The sequence below is a fragment of the Apium graveolens genome, chromosome 11 (genome assembly GCF_009905375.1).
Source record: "Apium graveolens cultivar Ventura chromosome 11, ASM990537v1, whole genome shotgun sequence".
Taxonomy (NCBI): Eukaryota; Viridiplantae; Streptophyta; class Magnoliopsida; order Apiales; family Apiaceae; genus Apium; species Apium graveolens.
Genome location: NC_133657.1, coordinates 103,678,930 through 103,684,125, shown reverse-complemented (window position 1 = coordinate 103,684,125; position 5,196 = coordinate 103,678,930). Strand labels below are relative to the sequence as shown.

The 5,196-nt window shown below is 34.2% G+C and overlaps 1 pseudogene; it reads left to right on the top strand.

The window, feature by feature from the left end:
• The first annotated feature begins 454 nt into the window (after nt 1-454).
• On the top strand, nt 455-4,583 carry LOC141695743 (potassium channel KAT3-like; annotated as a pseudogene).
• Nucleotides 4,584-5,196: the final 613 nt, after the last annotated feature.

The following is a 5,196-nucleotide window of genomic DNA, read 5'->3' as shown; positions in this document are numbered from 1 at the left end:
GGTGATTGAAGAAATCACCAGAGTGCGTTGATTTGTTGTGACGCCTTTAATCTCAGGGTTAGGAAATGACACTACAAGAAAAAGTTGAATAGACATCACACATTAGACATCGGTTGCGGATGCCACTGATGTTAAAAGAGGTAATAACATCACCCCGTGTTTTTCTGATATCTTTGTTATTTGAAGACATCGATTATTTAACAGCCGATGTCTAAAGTTCTCTAAAATAAATCAGCGCGGGCCACTTCAATTTATTTCCCCCCTTAGTGAAATTTTACAAAAGTTTCCCTCATTTGATTGCCAATTATTCCCCCTGTCCAGAGAAACTAAAAACAAAAAAAAAAAGTAAATCTCTCACAAATCTCTCTCTCGTCTCTCAACCCCCACTAAATCTCTCTCTCTCTCTGTCTCTCTTTCTCACTCGTCTCTCACCACTACAACCTTCGCTACTCTAATGGCCACCGCCACCAGCTCTGTTGTTTTAGTATCCACCATCTCCACCAGGTCCGTTGGGTTCACCATCACAATCACCTTCACCGGTCTGCTAACAATCTCTTGGTGTCTCCTTTACATGAATACTATTATGGTCTTCTCTGCTTTAACAGTTAAGTTTTTTAAAATCAAAACCCTAATTTCTTAAATTGGGGATTTTTAAAATCGAAACCCTAATTTTTTAAATTGGGGTTTTTAATTTTAATACTCTTTGTTGGTTATAAGGAATATGGTTTGGGTAATAATTAGCATGTTATTTTCGTTTACTTGGATTTATCTTTCATTTATTAATTTTTTAATTTTGTTTTTCTATATGATACAACTATTATTTGAGGTAATCTTTGGTTTATATTTAAGGTACTTTGATTGTAGATGAAATCTTGGGTATAATCAAGGGAGTTGTAGTGAGAAGTGTTTACTTGCATCTATTTAAGTGTATATTGTGTAACATTGCACCAAAGAGGACTATTGTGATATCAGTTTTGGTAAGTAGTAACAGCCACTGATAGTGGTACTTGTAAATGTCACTATGGAGGATTTAAGGGAGAGCATGGTAGGCTGAAACCCGATATTCTAAGATGTTGGTTCTGCCTACTGCCTAGGATAGAGTTGGGGTCACTCCAGGGCCGGGGAGTGCCATATGTCACTACATTTTTTTCAACTTCAGTGCTGTGCATAACTAGAATTTTTATATGCACTTAGTAACTTTGGAGTGCTTGGATTTTGAGGCAGGTGGTGGCAAGCATTTCTAGTGTTACTGGTCGTATACTCAGCATGGTCATCTCCATTCGAATTAGCCTTTAAGGAGGTTTCTACTGGATCACTTCTGCCGGTTGATTTGGTTGTCGATGCCTTCTTCGCGATTGATATCATTCTCACTTTCTTTGTAGCTTACCTGGAAAAATCTACTTATTTGCTTGTAGATGACCACAAGCAGATAGCTGTAAGGTACAATCATTTTCCCCCTGAAGTTTCAAATTTTTGTTTGCATAAATTTATATCAACTTTATTTTTATATATTTTATGTCCTGGCTCAAAGGGCTAATAAACCTTATAATTTACAGAAATATGTATCTAGATTCGATATATACATTTTATAACTTGGTGCTTGTCATTCGCAAACACCAAAGTCCTAGCATACCTATAAACATGCTCTTAGGTCGATGATAATTAACAACTACAGGGACTACTAAGATGAGCAGAATGTCATCGATCGATTCCTACTTTGATGCCTCTTGCATCTTTACGATGTGGTTTTCTTGTTTTTGTATGTTAATGTATTCTTTGGTCATTTCAGGTATGTTACACATCTATGGTTTCCCATGGATCTTGCATCAACGCTACCATTCCAGACAATATACCGTATTTTTGAAGGAGAAATGCACCATGGAGAAGTTTTTGGTTTTCTCAATTTGCTCAGTCTCTGGCGATTGAGGCGTGTCAGCGAACTCTTCTCTAGGTATAACATTCCACGGCTATTATTAATATACACTGCAACATCAAGAGTATAAAATCATGTATGTAACTAGTGTAACTAGTGTATGTGCAATTGAGGCGTAAATCTAGTGGATTCAGCTTTACTTCGATTCTAACCTAGTTGAATTGTTACTTACAACCTAGATTCAGGAGTTTCTCTGATGCTTCTCTCTTTTAAGCACACGTATTGTCATTTGACTAGAGACTTGGCACAATTGACATGTGAAGAAGGATTAGCTTTTTCTGTAAACAGATTAATTTCAAAATACATTTTGACATATCTTTGAGATGAAAATCCAACTGTTTCAATAGTTTTTAAAATTATGACTCTAATTTAGAATTTTTAAATTTTAACAGATTAGAGAAAGACACACGATTCAGTTACTTCTGGACGAGATACTGCAAACTTATTGTTGTAAGTATATACTTCTTTCTAACCACTTCATCTTCCTAAACCAAATATTGTTCTTCTTTCTATGTCCCTTCTACGTGTTAACTTCACAAATTATGCACATTATACAAGTGTGTTTGTAACACGAACACATGCATACGTGCACTCATTAATAAAGTCAAGTCTAAGAGAAAAGAAATTTTTGAATTCCAATTTGGTAAAATTCTCTTGGGTCCTGAGTTCCAAATATTCAGATTGAGTTGAAGGTTAGGTGATCATTCATTTTCAAAAAGGTTTTGTTGTTGGATTTTCACAGGTGACATTATTTGCAGTGCACTCAGCAGCTTGTTTCTACTTCTGGCTTGCTATACACCATAAAATACCAGAGCAAACGTGGATCGGAGCTCAAGTTGCAAACTTTGAAAATAGAAGCATCTGGTTGGGATATACTTATGCGATGTATTGGTCAATTGTGACGCTTACTACAACTGGTTATGGAGATTTGTACTCGAAAAATACAGGAGAAAAAGTTTTCAACATCTTCTATATGCTATTCAATATTGGCCTCACTGCCTATTTGATTGGAAACATGACCAATCTCATTGTCCATAGTGCTATTAAAACATTTGTGATGGTAATGTCTCCTCTCTTTTCACCTTTAACTATCCTTAGGTCTATTATGAGGTTTTAGCACTGTTTTTAAGAAACTCGAACTCTAAAATTGTTAAAGAATATTTAAATTCTAACTTTCGGGATTAATTTCCAAATATGCATTTTATCGGGACAACTGTAAAGAAACAAAGCTAAGAATGGCTAGCATAGCAAGCACAAAGACTATATAACTTTCATTTGATGTTTTATTTTTGTAGAGGGACTCCATAAATGAGATCTTGAGATATGCAAGTAAAAACAGGCTTCCAGAGGGTTTGAAAGAGCAAATGCCGGCACACATGCAACTCAAGTTCAAGACAGCAGAACTACAGCATGAAGAAGTGCTTGAAGATCTGCCGAAAGCAATCAGATCTAGCATCGCTTAGCATCTTTTCCATAAAACTATAGAGAATACCTACCTTTTCGAAGATGTCTCTGAAGACCTTATCAGCCAGATGGTAAAATGCGCTTCTATCTTCTTTAACATTCATTTTATAAATAACAGATGTAAAATCCCTGGCTCTGTTCTTCCTAAATTTTTTTAATCTACTATTCATTATCATTGAGATCATTTAGAACTTTTACATGTACTTATGTTACACAAGTAAATTTACCTGAGCAGTATGCTGTGCCTTTTGACTGACAGGTTTCAGAAATAAAAGCAGAATATTTTCCACCCAAGGTTGAAATTATCTTACCGAATGAGATACCAACAGACTTTTATGTCATCGTATCTGGAGCCGTGGTATGACAATGTAATTAATTTATTTTAATTAAGTGTAATTCAAAATCGCAATATCTGACAATCTGAAACTACAGGATGTAATAACACATAAAAATGGACTAGAGCAGGTACATTTTATATCCATAATATTTGTAATATAATTAATCTTTGCATTTATCCAGAAAGAATTTCCCGGATGAAGAACTCTGCTTTGTACTATGGCTATCGTGCATTATTATTAAGCCTAGTCAACTGTATCATTTTTCTTTGTTTCTTTGTTCATTAACCTGTCAACTTGTTCATCTGTTGCTTTGCAGTTAGTAACAAAATTAAGTTCAAAGAATATGTTCGGGGATATCGGGGTTATCTTCATATCATTAGTATCAAAGAGACTTCTTGATATGTTTTTTTTAACATCTCATATGAGATAAAAAGATGGGAGTGATGAAATTCATATTCATATATGTTAGAAAATATATAGTTTGTTCAGCTGCTATTTAAATGTGTTGCAGAAGAATTAGCCAAGAATTAGCTGGAACATGCATCTATTTAGACGTGTTGCAGAAGTCAACTGGTGGACAAAACTCTAAAACACAACGGGAACTTGGATCCAGTCTTCCTGAGAATGTAGATGCTTCACCAAAATATATAGATGATGAATTGATGGGCATAGCAGAGAACAAACTAGTATCTTTTCAATGTAAGATGCAGTTTATTTTGATGATGATAAAGGACCAGACTATGTATTTAAGCATGTATTCAAATCTATTATTTCTTTAGTTTACTTGAGTGCAAGTTCCGTATATTTGATATATCTTAGTTACAAAAGCAATGGTACATCACTTTTAAAGAACAAAAACTGATGTCAAAAAAGTTAATGTACATGCTTTTAGATAAAAAATTAATGTCAAAGACTGCCATGTTCAAGTATAAATTGAAAATAGGCATCACTTTGTTTGGGATAAAACTGATATTTATGTGACAATATAGACATCACTTTTTAAGAAGAAAAACTGATGTCAAAAAAGTTAATGTACATCGCTTTTAGATGAATAATTGATGTCAAAGAATGACATGTTCAAATCTAAATTAAACATAGACAACACTTTGTTTGAGATAAAACTGATGTCTATGTGTCGATATAGACATCACATTTCACTAAAGAAATCGATGTTTAATATCTGATTTTACATCACCTAAATGAAAATACACGATGTCTATGTGGAAAAAAACATAGCTCGTAATATGTTTAATCTGTTGTAATAGGTGTAATTTATTTATTAAATTATTTATTTCTAACATTTTTTGTCAAAAACCAATGCATGAACATCATTTTTTTCCAGAAACGATGTCTAAGTAAGTAAAGACATCGGGTTATGGCCGATGTCTAGAATAGACATCACCGACATCAACATCGGTTGCCAAACAACATAGACATCGGCCAAAAACCGATGTCTATGGA